The sequence below is a fragment of the Petaurus breviceps genome, unplaced genomic scaffold (assembly GCF_028583685.1).
Source record: "Petaurus breviceps papuanus isolate PSGF00001 unplaced genomic scaffold, PetGlider_PUasm1.0 185, whole genome shotgun sequence".
Classification (NCBI taxonomy): domain Eukaryota; kingdom Metazoa; phylum Chordata; class Mammalia; order Diprotodontia; family Petauridae; genus Petaurus; species Petaurus breviceps.
The window spans coordinates 1,134,903-1,160,465 of NW_027185797.1; the positions used below are offsets into that span (position 1 = coordinate 1,134,903).

A 25,563-nucleotide genomic window follows, 5' to 3' on the forward strand; every position below is an offset into this window, starting at 1 on the left:
AGGAGAGAGGGAGAGAGAGAAAGAGAAAGAGAGATCAAGTCCTCTATTTTTCAAATGATGTTCCTGATCCAATTATCTTTAGCAATTCAATTCAGTCTAAGTTTAATTAATTAAATGAATAGTTCATTCTCCTACAGATTAGGAATATGAGAGCTAACTCGAAGTTCCGATAATACTCTAAAATATTCTAATATATTGGTATTAAACTCAAATAGAAATGGGACCACTAAACTGCACATGAGGATCCCTACAATGCCATATTAACTTAGAAAAGAATATTATCTGTGTTCTATTGTATTTTTACTTATTTTGTTAAATATTTCCCATTTACAATGTAATCTAAAAGCAACCCAAGATAGGTTTGACCCCACTATTCTCATTATCTGAAGTAACAGAGTAAACCAACAGTTGTCTAGCCAACTATTCATTTTAAGGACTTATGTATAGATTAAATGCATAACATGGTAGATAGTAAAGTTCTATAGAAACTCAAGGGATTATCACATTAATTTTTGGCCTGGATCAATGATTTCATTATCATAGAGAACTCCCTGGTGTATAAGGTTCCTCCAGCAATGCAGAAAGATAAACTAGCCTATAAATTATGGTCTTAGAGTGTTGCCTAGAGAGAGAAATTAAGAAACTGTCCCTGTGGTCAAAGATATATTAGAAGTAAGACTTCCTTGACTCCTTGGCTAAGAGTTGTATCCACCGGTGTAATGGTTCTAATTCAATCTAACCTTCTTCGCAGCTCAGAACTTCACACACAGTAAACATTTGATTTTTTTTTCATTCACTTAAGAAATTAGCTGTGTGACCCTGGACAAGTTTCTTCCTATGTAAAATGAGGAGGTCAGCCTTGATGGCCTTCAAGATTCCTCCCAGTTCTAAAGCTGTGCTCCTGTGATTCCCTGGATTTCCATGACAACATTAGACGTGATTATTACATGTAGAGTCAAAAAGAACCGGAACTGGAAATCACAACTCCTTTAAGTCCTGGCTTGGTCACTTGCTCTTCATGCAAATATAGGCAAGTCCCTTAACCTCCCAAACTAGTCTCTTTATCTATAAAACTGGGATCATGATACTTGCTTAGTTACTCACAGTATTGTTCTGAGAGTCAAATGAGAGATGGTGTATTAAAGCACACTGTAAACTTCAAAGTAATACACAAGTGTACTCTGGGCACTTGGAGCCAAGGTGGCACGATGGAAAAGAACACTTGATTTGGAGTCAAATCTGAGCTCTGTCACAAGGCAAATCATTGGGCCTCAGTTTCCTCATTTGTAAAATGAGAGGGTTGGACCATCAAGGTCCCTTCTAATTCTAAATCTATGCCTATGACCTTGGTTGAAATTCCTATTGACATACATGGGTTAAGACGGTCCAATCACTCAGCTTCTCAGTACCCCCAGGCAACTCTCCAAGAACAAAAGCCTATTTGCTTTTACAGAGAGACTTCCCCACATAGGAATTCTCAGGTCTTAAGAATCAATCACTACTAAAACATTAGTAAAAACCACCTAGCCTGTTCATCTGTAGCAGTCTCAAGGAAAAGATTAGCATTGTCTAGTTTAAGCAAGAACAGACTGAGAAAAAGAGTTGGATCTCCATGCCTGCTTTTTCTTTTGCCAAGGTCAAAATTACTCAACCTAAGAGTATGTCATCAACCCTATATTAAATGCAGGGACAACAAAATTACTTCAGATACTAGAGGAGTTTCCATAAACAGCCAGCTAAAACTTATCATTTGTGGGTGATGAACAGAAGAAAGATCAGGAAAGGGTAGGCAGAATTTGTTATTTCCTTGATTAGAGGTTACATTCTTTCATTCTGTCAAAGAATGAGATATCCCACGGTCTGTTTCTCTTTCCTTCCACAGGATAGCTGGTCTACAAAGATTTATCTTAGAATGAATGAAAGAGCATTTATTAAGCACCAAGTGCTAACTGATTGAGAAACAGAGAAAGAATAAGATAGTCCTTGATCTCAACTGAGGAAATAACATTCTAATAGAAAGACACAAAATGAAAAGGGGGCTCAGCAGCGCGATGGATGGAAAGGCTTGGAGTCTGAAACGAATGGTTTTGGTGTACGCCAAAATTGTCCCTGAAAAATCATCAATTTTCAAAAAGTTAGCTGTAACAATATAATGATTAATTTCTACTCATGAAACTTTTCCAACTTTCAACAAATTATTTTTCAGGAAAAAAAGTAATAAACATTTTTAAGTGTCTACTATGTGCCAGGCACTGTCTTAAGCTCTGCGAATACAAAAAGAGGCAAAATCAAAGATGGTACCTGCATCTACCGTGGCTAAAGGAATAGGAGGGGTTTCCCAACCAGGGGGCTTTTACACCATTCCCATTGAGAGTCACTTAAGAACCACGGTTTCTGTATAAGATCCTCTCCACATACTCTCAGCCAATCTTACAGGAGAAGGGTAAGCTAAAGATAAAATGCTCCTTAGCTTACTCTAGGATGGGAGATCATGGGCCCTGAACCCCCTAATCCCCAGGGATGAATTCTGCTTCATCCCTCCAGGCCTGGCTTGGCCTGTGCCCTCCAGGGCTAAGACATCCTCTGCAGGAATCGCTGAAAGGGCCTTAAGACATCACACAGCCTGAGGGAAGGAGAAGAACGTCTGCACTTTACCAAGAGAGGGGCAAGAAGAGCCCCCAAAATCTGAAAGTTTGGCATCTTCGGATTTGTCACCACAGGCAGAATTTGAAAAACCCTGAGAAACTATAGAGGAGTCAATCTCTCTCCAGTCGCTGGAAGGGTGGGGAGGGGAGGCAAAGGCAATGGAGAGCCCGCCTCTGTTCTTTCTGACTTCTGTTCCACAGTCCATTTTCCATTCCTTTTTGTCAATAAATATGGAATGCTTACTGTATGTAATGAACTGTGCTGGGCATACTGGTGATATAAATATAATTTAGAAAGCACAAAAACGACTCTTATCCGTTGGTTTCTCCCACTCCATACATGTGACTGGCCCAGGCCCTCCTGATCCCTAACTAATAATAACAGCACATTTATATGGCACCTACTGTATGTCAGGCACTGTGCTGAGCTCTTAAAAAATATTATCTCATTTGATCTTTATAATAACCCTGAGAGGTAGGGGCTTTTTTTATTTCCATTTCACAGTTGAAGAGACTGAGGTAAACAGAAGATAAGTGACTTGCTTGCTGTGGTCACACAACTAGCTGGTGTCTGAGGCAGAATTTGAACTCAGGTCTTCCTGACTCCAGGTCCTGTGCTCTGTGCACCATAGCACCGCCTAGCTGTCTCCACTGAATGATCTGAATGATCTATTTCACCCTCAGGGAACTTAAAATCTAAAAGGAAACAAAGTCTGGTGATGTTAAGGCCAAAGGGGACCTTAGATATCATCTAAGTCAAAACCTGAGTTCTCCTCAGAGAGGGGAGGTAACTAGCTGGCACCAGGGCTGAGGGCAGAATCCAGGTTTCCCAACTCCCAGCCCAGCAGGATTCCCACTAAAACAAATTACCCCAATAAAAAGCAATACATGCTAAGCTGTCCAAACAAGCAGCTGACGGTTCAGGGTGAGGAAAGGTCCCTTCCGGCCAGGGTGACAGGGAAGGCTGTCACACAGACAGGACATAACCTTTTGAGAAGCCTCCAAGAATGGGTAAGATTTCACCAAGCACAGATGGAAAAAATAAGGCCTTCCAGTTGGAATAAAAGCAAAAACTCAGCACACGTAAAGCAAATAGTTCTCAGCCTCTAAACCTTTAATTAACTCAGAAAGCCACTCTCAATAAAATAAAGTTCATTCCACTACCCTGTTTTGATTGAATGGCAAAGAACCCTGCATTAGAGGCAAAGGACCTAGATTTGAATCCTAGCTTACTACTCTTTTCATTATTTTTACTATCATTATCACCATCATCATTATGTTACTTGACCTGAAAGCATCAATATCCTCATCTATAAAATGAGAGGCTTTGACTAGCTGACCTGAGGTTCCTTCTTGCTTTAACTTGAAACTCTTATCACACTTGAGACATAGATTCAAAATCTATTACCCTAAATTCCATTAAAATTCCTTTTTTTTTAAATCTGGCACTTTTAGATCACAGAGCTGGGATTTGAACTCAGGACCTTGGCTGTGAATCCAGGATTCTTTCTAGTATCTCCCCACACAAGGAGATCACAAAGAGATGGGAACCCAGAACCCAGTTATCCAGATTTCCCATCCAGAGCTCCTCCCACCACATATGCCCTGCCCCCAAGCCCTAAATGAAATGGAAGATCATAACCTTGCATCCTCAAAATAACTACTTCAGATCACCTGGGAATATTCCACAGGTAGAACAGTAGACTAGGGTAAGACACAAAAAGGAGAAATTTCTGTACCCATCATTGTCATGCTAAGAATACACAGAAGGCAACTTTTAAAGAAAAAAAAAAAAGCCCATAGTCCTACTTACCAAAATTATTTGTCCTTATCAATTTGGGCTGAAGTCTTACCAAAGAATGGGTGATTAAGGGCTCCCCAACCTGTGCCACCAACGCCATGGACAAAAACCACAATCAGAGAACCCCCAAGAACCAATCATGAAATCCTGGACCAAGTCAGTCAAATCTCCAAGTCCAACACCAGCGGAGACCCAACTACCTCCTGCCCCCTCCTCTCCCTTTTAGTTTGTATGCAGGGGCAGGTCTTTGGAATCTGAGCTGTTCAAAGATCACAACTGGTTATGTAACTCTGGGCCATCTGCCCAAATTCTCTTCTCAGCACTCTGTTAAACCAACCCTAACAGAAAACCATGTACTGAGAATAAGGCACATGAAGCAGATGATGTTCTGGTCAGGGAGGGTCTTTGGGGTGCCCTGCTTCTTTTCTTCTCTGCATGATAATCCCTCCCCCTCCCCAAACAAATGAAAACAAGCGCCTCCACCACTCGCACATGGGAGTGGTACTACTGTGAGTATTATTTGTACTTAAAGCCAATGCAAATTGGGTCTCTTCAAATGTTCTTTGAAGAAATGAGGAAAAGTCCAAGTTTATATAATGTCAGGCTTCATTGCTATGGTTCAGTAAACTCTTGGTGACCCCATTTGGGGTTTTCTTGGCAAAGATACTGGAATGATTTGCCATTTCCTTCTCCAGATTATTTTACAGAAGAGGAAACTGAGGCAAACGGGGTTGGGTGACTTGCCCAGGGTCACACAACTAGTGTTTGAGGACAGATCTGAATTCAGGAAGATGTACTCTATCCATTGTGCCACCTAGCTGTCCCTAGAAGGTCTATTAGCCTTTAAACAATTATCCTGTTTCCAAGATTAGAAAAAAAATGGGACATCACTGACTATGGCAAATTAGGGATCACCTATTTCAACCCCCTCCTTTTAAAGATGAAGAAAAGGAGCTTCAGAGAAGATTGTTTAGGGGTACACAACACTTAGTGGTCAAAAGCTAGGACCAAGGCACTGATTTCCTGACAGAGTCTGATACTGGTTCCAGCCATAGACACATCTAGGGTGAGATGGGACCTTACAGGACAGTAATCCATTTTGTCCACTGCTAAAAGACACCCCTTCAAAACAAAAGAAGTGGGGAAACCTTATAAGACTGTGATTTTTTTTCAAATGTTTTATTAACTTCTTGTTTACATCCTTAATTTCCACCAGATTTTGAGTTACAAATTTTCTCCCCCTTTTCCCCCTACCCATCACCCCAAAATAGCAATCCCACAGGATATCCCCTCCTCCAATCTGCTCTCTCCCATATCTTCTCCCATACCCCCTTCGACTTTTCCAGTAGAGAATGGTGGATCTCTATGCCCCAGTGCCTATATATCTTATTTCCTAATTACATGTGAAATAGTATTGATAATAATATATATATATATATATGGTTTTTTTTAAACATTTGATTTTAAAACTTTGAATTCCAGATTCATTCCCTTCCTCCCTTGCCACCCACCCTTACTGGGAAGATAAGCAGTTCAGTATAGGTTGTACATGTGTAGCTAATGCAAAACATTAACATAGTAGATATATTGTAAAAGACTGACTATATTTCCCTCCCTCCTATCCCACCTCCCACTTGTTCTATTCTCTTCTTTGATCCCGTCCCTTTTCAAAAGTGGGTGCTTCCAATTTCCCTCCCCCCCAGCCTGCCCTCCCTTCTATCATATCCCCTCTCATTCCCTTCCCCACTACTCTCCTGTAGGGTGAGATACCCTATTTAGTGTGTATGTCATTCCCTCCCTGAGCCAAATTCAATGAGAATAAGGTTGACCCATTCCCTTTTGCCTTCCTATTCTTCCCCTCCATTGTAACCATTTTCCCTTGCCTCTTCTTTATGAGATAGTTTACCCCATTCTGTCTCTCCCCATCACCTCTCATTATAGTCCTCTCTCACCTCTTAATTTCACCTTTTAAGCATCATCCCTTCCTATTAAAGTCCTGTGCCTTCTATGTATACCTGTAAACATATATACACACATTCACATATGTATTCATATGCCCATATACTCTCATATATAGACATATATATATTTCTATTCCCTTCAACTATTTTCATACTGACAAAAGTTTCCTCAGTTACAATTATAGTTTTTCCATGTAGGAATGTTAATAGTTCAACTTTGATAAGTTCCTTATTTCTTTTCCCTATTTACCTTCTCAAGCTTCCCTTGCTTCTTGTATCTGAATGTCAAATTTTCTATTCAACTCTGGTTTCTTCATCAAGAATGCTTGAAAGTTGGGGGCAGCTAGGTGGCACAATGAATAAAGCACCGGCCTCAAACACTTAACACACAAAAAAACTAGCCCTGTAACCTTGGGCAAGTTACTTAACCCCAATTGCCCTTCAAAAGGCAAACAAACAAACAAAAAAACAAGAATGCTTGAAAGTCCTCTATTCCACTGAATGACAATATTTTCCTCTGAAATATGATACTCAGTTTTGCTGGGTAGGTGATTCTTGGTTTTATTCCCAGCTCCTTTGCCCTCTGGAACATCATATTCCAGGCCCTTCGATCCCTCAGTGTAGAAGCTGCCAGATCCTGTGTTACCCTGATTGTGTTTCTACAATTTTCAAATTGTTCCTTCCTGGCTGCTTGTAATATTCTCTCCTTGATCTGGGAATTCCAGAACCTGGCTATAATATTCCTAGGAGTTTTCTTTTTGGGATCTTTTTCAGGAGGTGATTGGTAGATTCTTTCAACCTCTATTTTGCCCTCTGGTACTAAAACATCAGGGCAATTTTCCTTGAGAATTTCTTGGAGAATGATTTCTAGCTTCTTTCTTTGACCATGGCTTTCAGGTAGTCCAATAATTTTTAAACTATCTCTCCTGGATCTATTTTCCAGGTCAGTGGTTTTTCCCATGAGATATTTTACATTGCCTTCTATTCTTTCATTTGTTTGGATCTGTTTAACATTATCTTGATTTCTCATAAAGTCACTAGCTTCCTAAGACTGTGATTTTTTTTTAAAAAAGCTTCATTTCTTCAACTTTTTGCTTTAAAAAAAATTATGACAGTTTCTCCCTTCTCATGGGGTCAGTCAAATTCTTCCCATTTTGCAGATGAAGAAACCACGGCCCAAAGAGATGAAGTAAAGGGGCGGCCAGGTAGCACAGTGAGTAAGAGCACCGGCTCCAGTGTTGAGAAGACCTGGAGATCGAATCCCGGGCTCAGACACTTAGCACCCACCCAGAAACACCTGGTCGTGTAACCTTGAGCAAGTTACTTAACCCCAATTGCTTAGGGGCAGCCAGGTGGCTCAACGAGTAAGAGCACTGGCTCCAGTGTCGGGATGACCTGGATCAAATCCAGGCTCAGATACTCAGCACCACACCCAGAAATAACTGGCCATGTAACCTTGAGCAAGTTACTTAACCCCCGATTGCTTTAAAAAAAAAAATGAAGTGATTTGCCCAAAGCTGCCCAAAATTTAGCATTCTTTCCACCCAATCAAGACAGAATGGTCCTTGATAAAGAGGTTCAAGCCCAATTAATTGACCTGCCCAAGGTCACATAACTAATCAGTGGCACAGCAAGGTTTTATGACCTTTGTTATAGTTGAGTTGTTTCAGTCATGTCCAACTCTTCATGACCCCATTTGGGGTTTTCTTGGCAAAGATAGTGTAGTGGTTTGCCATTTCCTTCTACAATTCATTTTACAGATGAGGAAACTGAGGCAAACACAGTTAAGTGACTTGCCCAGTGTCACACAGCTAGTAGGTGTCTAAGGCCAGATTCGAACTCAGGAACATGAGTCTTCTTAAGTCCAGGCCAAGTGCTCTATGCACTATAGCACAACTTAGCTGCCCTACGGCTTTCTCCAGTACACCATGCTGCCTTTCTGTCCTTTTTAAAGTGACCAAAAATATTTTAACAAGGCTGTCATAACAAGAAACCTTCCTCCTTAGAGATGTGCGGTGGAAACCATAGCATTTGGAACCAAGAGAGCTGTGTTCTTGCCCCAACTCTGCTATTTATCCCCTGTGTCACTTTAGATAAGCCTCCAGTTTCTTCCTCCATAAAATGATGGCACTAGATGATTCTAAAATCTTTTCCTGGTCTAAGTCCTCTGATTCCATCCCAATCATCAATCACATTTTCAAGGGATCAGATCTGTCATTGGCATGAGGACCTCCCTTCACCAACACAGATCAGTGTCTTCTCTGCAAGAGATGTGAGAGGGCAAAGCTGCCCCTGGGACCTAAATGTCCTCCGCTTCCCTGCTACAGCTTTTATTCCCCGGCCAGCAAGGGGTAAGCCCAGGACAAAGCTGCCCCTGGGACCTAAAGGGCCCCTGGCTTTCCTGAGGCAACTTCTGGGTCCTAAAAAGTCCAGGCTCGTGGAGTTTGTCTCAGACATGGTGGTACCGGTACCTAAGACCAAACAAGTCAATTTACCCTGATGACTACTAACCAGCATTTCCAGAATGAAGAGGAGGGGGCCCCATCCAGAGAAGCTGAGCCCCCATCCCCCCAGGGGTAAAGTGATTACTTCATCTTCAAGCAGTCCCTACCTGGATCTCCTGACCCCCAGGACAGGGTTCTTCCATCCCACCATCCACTCTCGCTGTGTTAGGGCTAAATAAACCTGCTCCTTGTTAAATATTTACTGACTTTCGAGCGTTTTATTTCATCCAACAGTACCAGACTAAGAGGGTGCTGGCATTAGAGCCGTGTCTCTGTCTGCGGCACACACACAATTGATGTCAGAGACCAAACCCGAGTCTAACTAGGAGGCATTTTCTCTTTCCACTATTAAGATGGAACAAAAGGTATGGACCAAAAGCAAGAAAATCTAAAATAAAAAGAGTTCCCACACTTTCATGGATTATACTTTTACTAATGTCATCACAATCTCTCCCTGTGTATGCACAATGCACACAGGGCACTCGCAGTAATCTTCTTATAACCTCAAGGGCAAAACCAAAAATGGCTGATGGCAATGTGTCAGTGACACATCATCCTTTCTCTCTAATTAAAATTTAATCTCAGTCATGGGGCTCTGCAAAAGAGCCTGGGCTCTCTGCATGCAACCATTCAAGTCTCCCCAGGCAAAATGAACCCCACTCAAGTCGATGCTTTTTCTGGTTTGCAAAGTGCTTTATAAACATTTTCTCATTTGATCTTCATAACTACCCTGTTATTATTCCAATTTTACAGATGAGGACACTGAGGCAGGCAGAGGTTAAGTGCCATACCTAAGGTCACATAGCTGGATTCTAATTCAGGTCCTGCAAGACTCTGTCCCCTGTGCCCCCTAGCTGCTTTCCCTCCATGGGAAGTCTTGCTCCAATGCTTCACTGGCCATGTGAAGGTGGCCTCTGCTTCTCTAAGGCTATGCCAGAGAAGTACTAGACCTGGCAGCTTCCAAACTGCAGAGGGGTCTAACATGGGTCTGTTGTTCAGTCTGACTGGACAAATATTCATTAGGTACCTCCTATGTGCAAGGTTCCCTTGGGTTCAATTATCCAGAGACACTCCTACTCAGTTTGACATAACCAGCCCAGATCTCTCTCCTGAGCTCATCTCACATCGCCAAATACCCACCAGTCATTTCCAGTTGGACGCTCTCTATGGGTCTCAAACTCAACATGGCCAAAACTGACCTCATTTTCTTTCCCCTAAAACCCTCCCTACTCCTGAATTTCTCTGTTACTGTAAAATGTCCACTACCCTCACAGGTACCCAGGCTTGAAACACTGGTGTTGTCTAACTCACCATCACCTCCATATCCAATGTGCTGCCAAGTCTTCTGGGATATCTCTGCACTCACACAGTCACTATCTCAATTCAGATCTTCATCAACCTCTTGACTTGGCTGTTGCCATGGCTTCCTCCCTCTGATTTTCTCTCCCTCTTCTACTCAGTCTCATCACTACCCCCCTATCTTTCAGGTTAGACTATGGGACTATGAACTCTAAACCCTCCATTGAAGGAAGGAGCTCAGCTCAGAACATCTCTTCATTTCTTATCTTTGGGACTTCTCTCACGCCTCCCTTCCCCAAAGCCCACCACCTTTTAAGCTTCCTTTTGTGTGCCATCTTCCCCCACTAGACTGTCAGCTCCTTGAGGACAGGCTATCTTTTTTCACCTCTGTATCCCCAACTTTAGCCCAGTGCCTGGCACATAGCAGGTGCTGTAATAAATGTTTACTGACCAACTCCAATCCCTCTTCCTTCCACAGAGCCACCAAAAAGGTCTGACTATGTCCTACCCCTACTCCAACCCCCTCAACAAACTTCCTTGGCTCCCTGTTATTTGTAGGATCATAAACTCCTCTGTTTAATTTTTAAATCCCTTCACAGCCTGGCACCTCTATCTTTCCAGCCTAAGACATATTCATTCCCCTTCTGGCATTCGTACTGGCCCACTCACTGTCCTTCTCACATGTCATCTATTTTCCATTCCAGTGCATTTGCACTGGTTGGCCATCCCCTAAGCCTAGGGCACAGTTACCTCCTCCTCACTAATACTTCAGAGAATCCTTCTGCCCTTAAAGATTCAGTCCTGATACTACCATCTGCACCAAAAGTCTTTTCATTAGCTATTTCCCAATTACATGTTTAAAATGTTTTAACATTCATTTTCTCAAATTTTGAGTTCCAAATTCCCTCCCTCCCTCTCATCTCCCCCACCCCTTGAGAAGGCAAGCCATAAGATATCAATTATATATGTGAAGTCATGCAAAACATATTTCCAAATTAGCCACGTCTGCACCAAAATTCTTAAACTTTTAAAATTTAATTCCCTTGACAGTCTGGGAAAGCCTAATGCTACTGTGGTTTGCTGCCTATATTCTTAAGTGAAAGAAATGTGAAATTTTATTTACAGCTTAATGAAGGTGAAGACGTAATTATTTTGGCCATCTAAGTTCACAGAACCCCCAAAACTATGGACCCTAGGTAAAGAATCCCCTTCCTAATGCCCCAGCTGCTGGTGCATGCCCTCCCCCAAACCATCATGTATTCACTTTGCATACATTATCAACTATTTCTATATGTTCCTTAGAGTGTAAGCTCCTTGGGGGCAGGGCCAGGATTTTTGTCTTTCTATCCTCACAACTTAGTGAGATCTAGCACAAAAGTAGCCACTTTTTGTTTGCTGATTCACTGACACCAAAGTAGCCCCTGCCCTGGAGAACTTCTAAAGGACAAGGGTCATCTATTGAATCCCCGGCCATCACCAGTTGTCTTTGACTTTTGTCTTGCCACTGGACATTGCTGAATCTAGAGGAGGGAGTGAGTTGGACGACTTGGCACAGCTCTACCTAGCTTAAAGCCAGTTCACAGGCCAAGTCATCACCCTGTGATGTCATCAGTCCTCTCTGAGAATGAAGGGTGAACAATGACAACATTTTATTGTGAATTAGCTGTTGAGTTTGGAGACTCCTCTGGCAGCCCATGGAGGTCACCTTTCTGAGCCATGATTTGCCTCCATAGAGGAAGCCCCAAATCAAGAATTACACAGGTTCTCCAAGCATTGCAAAGCACAGAATGGATAAACGTCTCAGTTCACCGTGGGCAGTGGATAAATGATGCTGCCGGACGGATATGCAGCTCCAATGGTTTCAGGATCATTTTAAAAGGGTGTTGAGGTGGTACAAAACAAGGCATGTTATAGGTCTCCTAATCAATCAATAAAGCTGTTACATTTATTATGGTCTTCCTTCAATTATTTTGTTTCAGGTTTGGCCCTGCCCTCTCTGGCTTCATTCCTGAAGTAACTTTAATTCAGTTCAACAAACACTTGACAAAGCCTCTACTAAGTAGCAGGGACCAAGTAATCAAGACAAAAATAGGGGCTTACTGTTGCTGTTGAAGGATATAATACCTAAGCAAATCAATCACTAAGCATTTAGATTTCTAATTTCATTAGAACACCCACACCCTTTCTTAGGGTAGAGAGGATTAGTACTTTCTAGCCAACCCCTAGAGGAGTCAGTCACAACCAAACAACAACCACAGGTATCCCTCAGGGCTCTGTCCAGGGTCCTCTTGTCTCACTACATTAAGAGATCACCACCTTCTCTGTGGTGATGTTTCTTAAAGCTATCCACCTTACCCTAACTTCTGCTGACTTCCAAGTCTCATATACCCAACTACCTTCCCCACATCTGAAACTGGATGTCCAGTAGACATCCTAAACTCAGTATGTACAAAACAAAACTATTATCTTCTCCCCAAAACTCCCCCCTCCACCCCATTGCTGTAGAGGGCAACCCCATCCTCCCAGTGCCTTAGTCTCACAACCTGGGGGTCATCCTGGATTCACTATCTCTCACCCACCATGTCTCCCCCTACTCAATAACTGCAGGGGTTCCCCATTGCCTCTAGGAGTAAATCCAAAATGCTCTGCTTGTCATTCAAAGCCCTTATAACCTAAGCCCCTCCTACCTTTCCAGTCTTCTTGGACCTAATTCCCAGACACATATTCTCCCTCCACTAGGACTTCTTAGCTCCCTGGCTTCCTTTAAGGCCCAACTAAAATCCCACATTCTATAGAAGTATTTCCTATTTTTGTGTTGTCCCTTTGTTTCAATCATGTCTGACTCTTTGTGACCCCATCTAGGTTTTTCTTAGCAAAAATACTAGAGCAGGTCGCCATTTCCTCCTCCAACTCATTGTACAGATGAGGAAACTGAGGCAAACAGGATTAAGTGACTTGCCCAGGGTCACACAACCAAGTGTTCGAGACCACATTTGAACTTAGGTCTTCCTGACTCCAAGTCTGGCACTCTGTAACATCCAGCTGCCCTACTCCCAAGCTTTTGCCCATTCCCCTAAATTCTAGCGCCTTCCCACAGTTGGAGATTTCCAGTTATTACGGATATAGCTTTCCTTTGTTTTTTACATTTATTAGTCTCCCCCAATACACGGTAAGCTCCCAGAGAGCAGGGACAGTCCTTTGCTTCTTTTGATATCCCCCAGGGCTTAGCACAAAGCCTGTCACATAGTAGGTACTTAATTAAAATTGAGGGGTTGAAGTGCTGGAGATACAAAGAAAAAACAAAATTTACCAGCCAAAAGGAGATTTTACAGGGGAAAAAAACAAGTTGTACATCAAACATAAAGTAATGTGGAGGTGAGGTGAGGAGGAAGGCCTCCCATAGCTGGTGGGCCCTAGGCTGAGCTTTGAAAACAGCTAGGGATTCTCAGGAGTAAACAAATACTATACACACACACACCTATACACAGTATATATATATATATACACGCACACAAAACAATTTCAAAAGGGAAAAATGCTGAAGACATGGAGATTCCTTACCTCAGCTCATCCTCTCCTCTCCCAAGTAAGGTAAATTTTGATGGCCAGAAGCTATCCACATAAATTGGGGTTTACTGGCTAGACTCTTTCCTTCCTACCTTTTTTTTTTTGAAGCAATAGGGGTTAAGTAACTTGCTCAAGGTTACTGGGCCAGTTATTTCTGGGTGTGGTGCTAAGTATCTGAGCCCGTCCTTCCTACCTTTCTGAAAACCTTAAACCCAGTTCACCCTGAAGCTCATTTGAACCTCCCAGCTTAGAGTGAATTTCAATAGTAAAACTGTTTCTCTTTGGAAGAGCAACCCCTAGGGTCCTTCCCCTCCCACCTTAATTTTTTTTCTTTTTTCTAATTAAAGGGGCCTTAAGGAGGCTTATTCCTGGAATGGGTGTAACCTCACTCAAAGGGAGAACTTGAAAAGGCCTTAGCCTAAAAGGGCCAGAGTAAAAAGGCCAGCCTAAAAAGCCCAATGCACAGTGGGTCATCTTCAGTAGTCCTGATGGATACCTGGCCACTGGACCCAGATGACTCTGGAGGAGAAACTGAGGCTGGTGACCTTGCACAGCCCTCCCTCACTCAAATCCAAGTCAACTGCAAGTCATATCATCATTTTCCTGATGCCATGGTCCTCTTAGATAACAACACCCAAGCTATGCTTGGAATGCCGTTGAAGATTTGAAGGCTCAGAGGGGAGAAGGAAGAGAATTCCAAGCATTGAGGACCATTTGTGTACAGGAAAGAGGGGGGAGACACAATGTAGTGCATGTGGTCCAGGGAACAGCTAGCAGCCTAGTCTGTCTGGCATGAAGGGGAGGAATTTGAAATAAGGGTGCAGAGATCCTTGGGAGACAGACTGTAGAGAGCTTGAATGCCAAGCCAAGCATTTATCTTAGAAACATTTGGGAGCCATTGAAGATTTTTATTAGTAGAGGGGGGACTTTACATGTGTGGTCAGAACATATCAGATTTTGCACCTCCCCAGGGCAAGGGTAACAGCATCCCCCGTCAAGGTACCACTTACCAGTAATGGTGCAGGCATCTCGGTATTTCCTGCAATCGGACACATCTTCCAAGGCTTCACTTACATAGTGTTCTTCGTGAATGCCCGGGCTAGAGGCTAAGACCGCATGGTCACAAGTCTCAGGAAGGGGCACAGTGGTGGCCAAGATGTCGGTGGGCAAAGCTGTGGCGTCCAGCTTGGCAGGTTTCACTGGGATATACAAACTGCCATGGGGAGACCAGTGCTGTGAGCAGGAGGGATCAGGTCTAGGTCTTGTAGACACAGCAGCTCTTTGAAAAGGGTCTGCAAAAAGAATATCACATCAGTAGAGGAGCCACGTAAGTTCTGCGGTATCTAAGCAGGCATTCACAAACATATCTAGTGAAATACATATTTAGAAACATAAATTACCTCCTTTCATATGAAACAGGTGAGTCTGTGAGAATATGTTCTCTTGGCAAGACTCAGGGACTTGTCCTCCTCCCCAAGCAGACAGAGAAGAATATGATAAACCAGACAGCCACACCACGGATTAATGGCTTATAGATCCCACCCCTCAGGCTTCCAGGCTTTGGTACTTCCCCCACCCTAAAACTCCCTAGCCTCTCCCCAAATTAAATCAATTCTCCAATTGTGCCTAGGGCTACAGGAAAGGTGTGGTAATCAACAAGCCTAAAATTAGTACACTTTTTCATCCATTGAGTAGCTACGTATCAAAGGATAGAACACTGGGCCTGGAGCCAAGAAGACCTAGTCACTCAATCCTGGTTACCTCAGTTTCTCATCTGTAAGATGGGCTGGAGAAGGAAATGGTAAATCATTCCAATACCCTTATAAAGAAAATCCCAAATGGGGTCATAGAGTCAGACAAGACTGAAGAGACTGAACAAATCCTCAACAAATGCTTGTTGGTTAGACTTGTTAAGAGTGAACATTTAATCTGTGATAACACAGGTGAACAAAAACTTATATTTTTCTCTCAAAGAAGCAAACTGTATCAGTGGTCTATGGGGATGGACCAGATTCAGTGGTTTCTCAGGTCCCTTTGGACTCTAAAATTCAAAGATACATCAGTCTTCCTGAAATGTTCAAAAGAACTTTTGCTGCCAATATTAATGGCTCTGCCCATAAATAAGAAGACCCTAACCTAAAATCAGAACCTCTTTAAAAAGTCTTTAAGAAAAGTAAGGATTCTTTAAAGATCACTTCTGGGAGTTACAATTAATTGGTACAGGAAGCTTTGGTTTTGATACATTATATAAGACAGTCCTGATATAAATTTTCACTATGGTTACTTCATAGTCTTAATTATTACCTTGTCATGGCTCCACTTTATAATATGCACAGATCCTCAAATTACGAAGATAATTTTGCTGTTTCAGTCATGTCTGACTCTTGTCCCCATTCTGGAGTTTTCTTGGCAAAGATACTAAAGTGGTTTGCAATTTCCTTCTCAAACTCATTTTACAAATGAGGAACCTGAGGCAAGGTTAAGTGAGTTGGCCAGGGTCACACAGCTAGTAAGGGTCTGAGGTCAGATTTGAAAATAATACTTCAAAATAACTGGGATTAGAACATTCCCACTTCTTACAATGAATTTGCTTAGACTTAGAATTTTCCAAGTATTTCTTTTCCTTAATCTGTTGGCTTTAAAGGTGCTGGCCATATGTAATGCCCATTAGCATTATTTAAAAACCACATTAATCTGTGAGAAGAGTAGAGCAAACAGTGAAGAATGGATTGAGCAAGCTCAAATTTAATTTAATTTTTAATTTAATTCCATTTTTAAAATTTAATTTTAATTTATTAAACACATAACATAAGGCCAGATACCGAAGGCACAACAACAAAATATAAAACAATTCCTGCCTTCAAGCAGTTTACTTCTACTTGATTATGAATAGATTCTACTCAATATGACACAGTGGGGGAAAGCTTTGGACATGGTCAGTTTTAACAGATGCTTTCTTATCACATGCCCATGAGGTGTGGATACAGCAAACATAATCACCATTTTACAAATAAGGAAACTGAGACACTGAGTAACTGAGTAACTTGGCTTTAGATCAAGAGTTAATTGGTGTCGAGTTGGGATTCAAAGTGAGGTTTGCTGACTTCCAAGGCCAGCCCAGTCCTCTTCACACTGGACCTATACCATCTCCTGTAAAGGTTACGATTACAAAAGGGAAGACCTTTTCCCACAACTGGGATTGGCAGATCTAAAATACTAATACTAATACTAATACTAATAACAACACAGGCTTAAATGTATTCCTATACAGGGATCTTAGGAATGTTTTGCATCCAGATTATGTGAGATTTGTCCATAATGAGATCTGCTTGACCAGGCAGAGGGCAGAGATGCAGTGACCTGAAGTAAGTAGTGCAGAGATAATAGCCCTGAAGGGCAAAGGGCACTCTTTATGCATAACTGCTGACAGATATGATCATTTTCCATTCTGAGTTATGCCTTGTCGCCCTTTAATATGAAACTTGCAAGAATGTCAGAGCTGCCCTATTTAGCAGTATACAGACTCCTCTGGAAACCAGCCTCTGTCTCCCTCTGGCCACAATAAATCTCCCATCAGTGTTCAGTTGTTGTTCAGTCAGATCTGACCCTCAGTGATTCCATTAGGGTTTTCTTGGCAGAGATACTGGAGTGGGTTACCATTTCCTTCTCCATCTCATTTTATAAATGAGGAAACTGAGGCAAATAGGGTTAAGTGACTTGCTCAGGGTTAAAGAGCTAATAAGTAAGGCTGCATCTGAATTCAAGTCTTCCAGACTCCAGGCCCAGGACTCTAACCAAGGTATCACCAGCTACCCCAGCATTCAGTGTTGTTATTCAAATAGCTTCCTAACTTGCCTCTTGCTACCTTACCCACTCCAATCAATACTACCCTCAATAGTGAACATTACTTTCTTAAATGCAGGTCCAACCAAGTCACACCCCAAATTGCTAAATTCTGGTGGTTCTCTATAATCTCCAGGATCAAATAGAAATTCAATGCCTTTGTTTGGAATTTAAAGTTCTTCAGGGCTCCTTCCTAGTGGCTTAGGCTTATATGCCATTCTTCCCATTTCCTTCCTCCCTCTCTTCTTTCTTTTCTTTCTTCCCACCCTTCCTTCCTCCCTCCCTCCCAGAATGCTCTCCTCTCTCATCTCTACCTCTTAGAAACCCTGGCTTCTAGCCCTGACTCAGTTCAAGCACCACCTTGGGCAGGAGGCCCCTTTCCATCCTTTTAGCTGCTACTGCTTTCCAATTTAAAAAAATCATCTTTCATCTATATTTCATTTATGTCTATTTACCTACATGGCTCTTCTGTTAGAATGTAACCTTCTTGAGAGCAGGGACTATTTTTTATATCTCTTTGTATACTTAATACTTAACATGGTGTCTGGCACATAGTAACTTCTTAATAAATGCCTTTTGGTTAAGAGTAAGCCTCACGCTATTAACAGATTGGTAATGAGGTAAGCTTCATACTATTATCAAATTAACAAATTATGGGTATGAATTTTAAGGCAGCTGTGACAACGTCCTTATATCTCCTTTCCAGTATCTATCCTTTGGCCAAATCCCATGACCAAGTCATTAAAAAATGCCAAGCATATATGTATTTATACATAAAATTTGTGTATTTTGTTATAAAATTCAAAATTCCTTAAGTTACCTCTCAGTGTGTTGCCTTTAAACATGATCTTTAGTAGAAGAGATATGAACAGATCTTCCCAATTCACCTCTTTGACTCTACCTCAGTTTAAAGGACATGGCAAAACACGTTAGTATCTTTGCTAAGAAAACCCCAAAAAGAGGTCACCAAGGGTCAAACATGGCTGAAAAATGACCAAACAACAAAACATATATACATATATCTATAAAATGTGTTTATATATGTGTATCTATACATATATTTACATAAATATGTATGTGTGTGTGACTGTTTATTTCCTGCCTGTTAAAATAAGGTCAAATTTTGTATGACATTCCTCATTGCTCTCATAGATTCATATATTTGTAGCTGGAAGGGACCTCAGATGCCACCTACTCCAATCCCCTCATTCTAAAGATGAGGACCCTGAAGCCCTCAGAGGTGAAGTGATTCTCCCCCAGGAAACCGCAGCAATGACCGGCAGTGGCCATATCCCATGTTCTTCATGTTCGGTATCTTCAGACTCTCCTTGAAATGACTGTTCAGGATGCTGAGGCCTGAAGTTTCTGAGGAACCATTGACCTCTGGCTGGAATCCTCATTTCTTGCTCCGGAATCTTCCTGCTGCAGTCCTCAAGGCAATAACAGTAAAATAACAGCTGACATTTAAACCATCTGAAGGTGTGCCCAGGGCTTTCTCTACATTATCTCGTTTGATCCTCAGAGCAGCCTGTGAAGTAGGAGGCACTGTTCTGTTATTGACTTAATTTAGAGGATCTTGTCAAGTTCTTTAGGGAATGCCTCTGCTTCATCCTATATAAAGGATGTTGGTACATACGCAACAGTCATCTTCATAATGGCCGTTTGACCATGCTCAACCTGAACCAAGTGTCCAATTGCTGACTTTGGACACAAGATGAGAACAACTTCAGCTCCTTTGTCTTCCTTCCAAGAAAGACCCACAGGCTAGCTTTCCAAGGATCCACTTCATAACTCCTGGGCTGAGGGTCAGCTCCCTAATTACTGGACAAGGATTTCATGTTGCCTACCACTGCCATTGTTCAGTCGTTTCAGTCCTGTCCAACTCTTTGTGACTGCATTTGGGGTTTGGGTTTATTTTTTGGCAAAGATACTGGAGTAACTTGCCATTTCCTTCTCTAGCTCATTTTACAGATGAGGAAACTGAGGTAAACAGGGTTAAGTGACTTGCTTAGGGTCACACAGATAGTAAGTGCCCAAGGCCAGATTTGAACTCAGGTCTTCCTGACTCCATGCCCAGCACCCTATCTATTGTGCCATCTAGCTGCCCCAGTTAATGCCAACAATTAAATTAATGTTCTCAGGCACTAAGAAACCAAGAGATTCTTACTGTCCTCTGCTCTCTTTTCTGCTACTCTTCCTCTAGGAACAAAAGGGAGAAATAAGCACTGAGATCCATTTCTGTATTTCTACCCATTTTATGGGTCATTGTGGCAAAAGTTAAAAAAAAATACCTTGTGGCCAACCTTAGGTGAAAAGGAGTCCATATAAACTTAGATGGGCTGGTCCTTGACTAGAAGACTAAGTCTATCACTGAGACTATAGTCAAGCAAGCTTTTATAGCTTGGTTGGGCTTGTAAAGGGGATCTCCCTTTAACGCCACCTCTCCAGTCCCAAGCTTAAGCTCTGCTTCCCCATCACCAATCACTTTATGATTATCTTTTATACATATAAATGTATCTAACTATGTCTATATATATACACACATGTATTTTGTTATGTGTGTATATTGTGCATGTATGTATATTATATATGTACGTATATATATGATATATACACACATATATATATATGTATATGTTTCTAGAGTTAGACTATAAGTTCTTTGACCCTATGAACATTAAGGTATGTTTTTGCTTTAGTTTTCTTTAGATCCCAGTGTCCAGCATAATGCCTAATATACAGTAGGTACTTAACTATTGTCTGCTGATTACATCTCATACTCTGAGTTTACTGGGCCCCACTCTGTAATCCAAAGGAATGCTGATTCGGTTTATAGAATATTGCCAAGTTCTTGGGGGAGGATAAGGGAGCCCTAGGTTTACTCCACTGTAGGATGAGGCCTCAAAGTAGGATTTCTGTGGAGGCTTCTATGATACAGGAAAAAATATGAAATATTTCAAAAACCTAGTCCTGTCCTACAATGTACTACATTTTCTTCTCAATAACTGCTATTTTTAGAAAGGATGACAGGTTCCCAAAAGGAACGGAACAATTTGGATAGCTATCATTATTATTCCATGAGACAAAAAAAGTAGACACGTTTGGGCTGGGATTTTTTTAAGCTCAGTGAAGGAAAGCGACTTCCAAAGTATTATTTTTGAAGTGAAAAATAGGATTTTAAATCTACTGTAAGATTAATAAGAGTGCAATTCTGAAGGGAAAAGGAAAGAAAGGAAAACTGGGATATGGGTATGGTCCCCATTTTCTCCCACAAGATGGTCTGAGAAACTATGGGGTATAAAATGGCATGATTGTAAAGGAGAATGTATTTTTCTATTGTTATCATTCAATTGTTTCAGTTGTGTTCAACTCTTCATGACCCCATTTGGGGTTTTCTTTGGCAAAGATGCTGGAGTAGTTTGCCATTTCCTTCTCCTACCCATTTTCAGATGAGAAACTGAGGTTAATAGGGTTAAGTGATTTGTCCAGGGTCACACAGCTAGGACGTTTATGAGGCTGGATTTGAACTCATGAGGATGAGTCTTCCTGACTCTAGGCAGGGTACTCTATCCACTGTGCCACCTAGCTGCCCTATTTTGCTGCAAGAAAAATTAAAATGCTGAATTACAGTCTGAATCAAGGATTTGGGATCAAGAAAGTCCAACCACTTTCCCGTTTTCAAAAGCACTTTCAACAGCTGTTATCTACTTTGGTTCCTCATAAAACCACCATATAGGAAGGCAGACCAAATCATCCCCATGTTACAGAAAAATAAACAGACTCAGAAGAGGGGATGTAACTTATACAAAGTCACAGAGATAGCCAATGGAAGAACAAGAGCTACAAGTCTGTCTCTTTCTTTTTTTAACTCTCAGATTTAACATGCTGAAATCCTTATTTAAATCCATATTGTCATGGGGATCAAATCAAATGACGTAAAGTACTCTGCAAAGCATCAAGGGCCACATAAATTTTCGGTAACATCTAGGACTCCTTTGAGCTTGGCAGAATTCTGAGTTAAAGAAAGGAAAAAAAAATCCTAAGACCTAAAGATTCCTGAAAAATTCCAGCCTGCATGTGGTGTGATGGAAAAAGTCTTGGATTGGGAGTCAGGTGACCCTAACCCCACTAGTTAGGGGCTGCATGACCATGGAGTAATCACTTCACCCCTACGGGGAAAGCCTCTGAAAAATGATTAGTTTGGACTTAACATCCTCCAAGCTTTTCTTCCTCTTTGGTCCTATAAAGGGAATGCGAGGGGAAAGAAGGGAGGGAGTAGAATGGAATAGTTCTTGTACACCTCCTAGATCCCTCTTCTCCACAATTCCAAGCTTAGCACATTATTTTTTGCATGGTCCTTAAAAGACTCTGTTTCCAGCCTTTCCATTCAGCCTGTCACTTTGTGGAGGGAGTTCCTGGTTTCACATAAGCATGGGCTTCCCAGGAGAATGACCTTATTCCCTCCATAAAGGGATGGACTCAGCAAAGAGGTTGAGAGAGTCAAGGCCAAGTGTGCTGAATAATAATGTGGCCAGACCCGTGTTCAATTGCCAGGGAGATTCCAAAATGTTTATATTTGAAATTCTCTACTCGTATCCCGATATATGCAAAAGCCATGGATTGATACTGGGATTTTGAAAAAGCCTTCACCAATGCTGGCCTCAAACCATGTTAAGCTTTCATCACAGAGATAGATTATATAGAAAAAGTCTTGTATGAATGGCTCCTTCTAGAATCAAAAGTGAGTTTGAATAAGAAAACATGCCTGAAAGACAACTTACATGGTTTTTAAATACCACAGCCAATAAGCCTTTCAGCAACAGGGGAGAGAGAGAGACAGTGATCTTAAATTAATAGTCAGTTCTCTAGGTGGATCTGTACTTAGAGTGAAAAATAAAACTTTGTTTTTTGAGGGGAGGATGGAAGACAAAGTAAGTGATTCCACAAATTCGGTAATTCTATGTGTGAAAATGCCCCTAAGTAATGCAGATAAGCAACTTCTTGTTGCTGTCCAACTATTCCTGATGCCATTAAGGGGTTTTCTTGGCAAAGATATGGAGTGGTTTGCCATTTCCTTCTCCAGCTCATTTTCCAGATAAGGAAACTAAGGCAAATAGCGTTAAGTGACTTATCCAGGACCACACAGCTACTCAGTGTCTGAGATTGGATTTGAACTCAGGTCTTCCTTACTCCAGGCCCAGTGCTCTATCTACTGTGTTACCTAGCTGTTCCAGAGTCTACAATTAGATGCAATTAGAAAACTGCTTGGGGTACTAAGAAGTTACATGACTTGCTCATGGTCCCACAGTCAATATGTAACAGAAATGGGACTTGAATCCCAGCCTTCTTCACTCCAAGGTCATCCCTCTATCAGTGAATTAACAAATATTTTAAATAACAGTTAATATTTGTATACCGTGCTAATAAGCATTTTACAAATATTACCTCATTTGATCCTCAAAACAATTACAGGATGTAGCTGCTACTATTCTCCCCATTTTACAGGTAAGGAAAGTGAGGCAAGCACCTACTACAGACCAGGCACTATGCTAGGGGATAAAATAATAATAAGATAAAAAAAGAAACTGTCATCTCTGCCATATCAAGAAGCTCACCTTCTACTGGAATTCACTACAAGCTGTCTCTCCAATAACCAAGCAAAACAGCTTGGCTTATTAGCCATCGATTGCTTCCTTCAGGAAGCTGCATGACCAGTAGAAGCTTGCCTTCTTTTTCCTAATCTGTTGCTTTTACTGTATTCTTCATCTTGATAAACCAGAAGCCATCGAACAGAAACAGGGAGGCCACCTGTGGGGTTTGTACTTGGATCCCAGAGCAAATCAAAATCTTCTGAGACTTGCATGTATGTAGCACCTGCAATCTACAAGTCTGGACAGTGATTACGGCAACCCCAAATGGGCACCAGCACTCAAGTGAACCAAACAACTGCCACTGATTCATAACACAGGGGTGTTTTAGTCTAACCCCAGGAAGAAAAAGACACAAAGTTTTTCCCCTCCCTTCTTCAAGGTCAGGTTGCTACCAGTTACCTTTCATGGCTATCAGCCAATTCTAACTTCCTGGCCTCTCATAAACTTTTTAATCTTTCTTTGGAAAGGGAATACACATTAACAAGCTTGTTAGAACTATGTCTAAAGAAAGAGTAAAAGAGATCTGAACAAAGGTCTAAGAGTTCTTCCTGAGTTGACTTAAGAACTTCATTTAAAGAGGGGTGGCTAGGTGGTACAGTGAATAGAGCACCAGCCCTGGGGTCAGGAGGACCTAAGTTCAAATCCAGCCTCAGACACTTAAAATAAAAACTAGCTGTGTGACCTTGGACAAGTCACTTAACCCCAATTGCCCTCCAAAAAGCCAAAAAAAAAAGAACTTATTTAAAATATTACATACTTGGTTACATTTGGCACCTCAGAGGCCTTCTTTGCTAATTTTCTGGTTCTCAGATATGTCCCAGCTAGCTGAGGCTGCCAGATAAGTGACCTCTAGATATGCTAAGGGTTATTATAGCTGCAAGGCAATTTATTTAAATCCATTTAGCTCAGCTGGTGACAACCCAGCTCATAGGCAAGGTTTGGTCTCAAAAGGAATTCCATGAACACTTAACTCTAAGTCTGACCAGTTTGGGCCCAAAGTTCCTTCATGATGAGGGTCCAGAATAAATTGCCACTCTTCAGGAAATTACTCAAAGTGAAAAGCCAGCTGATAGCGGTTCAGCAACACTACTTTCACATCTGAAAGATACAATGCTACTGAACAGTACAAAGAAGGCATTTAATCCAACCGTTTTGGAGAGCAATCTGGAATTATGCCCCAAAAGTTATTAAACTGCCTCAATACCCTCTGACCAAGCAATACCACTATTAAGGCTATTTCCAAAGATGATTTGGGAAAAAGGAAAAGAGTCTATATGTTCTAAAATATTGACAGCAGCTCTCTTTGTGGTAGCAAAGAACTGGAAACTGGGGGGATGCCCATCAATGGGGCAATGGCTGAGCAAGGTGTATGATTGAGATGGAATACAACTGTGCTGTAAGAAATGATGAGCTCGATGATCTTAGAAAAACATGGAGAGACTTGCACAAAATAATGAAGGGTGAAATGAGCAGAACCGAGGGAACATTGTATACAGTAACAGCAAGACTGTTTTAAGAGAAACTTTGAGCAACTAAGTCAATTTGACTGTTATAAATACTATATTAACTACAAAGGACATAGGAAGGAAGACACTGTCTGCATCCAGAGAAATAACTGATAAACAGAAGTATGTATAGAATGATCTTATGTATAGATATATATAATATGTATATATATATATATATGTACACTAATATTTTTGTCTAATGGTAGCCAACCAGGGGAAGAGGAGAAAAAAGTTGCATGATAACTTTATTATACATTGAAAAGGAATAGGGGCGGCTAGTTGGAGCAGTGAGTAAAGCACCAGCCCCAGCATCAGGAGGACCTGAGTTTGGTTCCAGCCTCAGATACAACACCCACACAAACAAAAAATAAAACCTAGCCATGTAACCCTGGGTAAGTCACTTAACCCCAATTGCCCTCCAAAATAAAAAGAAAAGGAATAGCAAGTTGTATGTAATACATTTGCAGTTTCATGTATGATCATATTTTTTTTCTATTCTACTATATTATAGAAATGCTTGTTTTATTTCTTAGATTCAGAATAAAATAAATAAAATTTTGAAAGAATAAAGTCGCCTCTAACATTCATTTTGTGCCAAAGCTGGGGAGAGAACGGGGAAGGGACAGTGTTGTGGTAGCAACTAAGGGAAACATAGCTTTAGCAGGGCAGTCCTACCCTCTTCTCTTTCTCTACCTCATTTAACCTCTGTGACAATCACTCACATGTAATGCCAGTTCCTGAAATAAGTGGACAAGTGATTAAGTGATGGAAAATATCCAGAAGA

At 41.4% G+C, this 25,563-nt stretch overlaps 1 protein-coding gene across 4 annotated transcripts in view; it reads right to left on the minus strand.

Moving 5' to 3' along the window:
* Window positions 1-14,920, minus strand: part of TRAK1 (trafficking kinesin protein 1) — a 148,909-nt gene extending 133,989 nt beyond the window's left edge. For all 4 annotated transcript variants that reach the window (XM_069088320.1, XM_069088319.1, XM_069088318.1 and 1 more), the window contains exon 1: window positions 14,788-14,920. The gene's annotated coding sequence lies outside the window, so the exon portion shown is untranslated. The remainder of the gene's footprint in view (window positions 1-14,787) is intronic.
* Window positions 14,921-25,563: the final 10,643 nt, after the last annotated feature.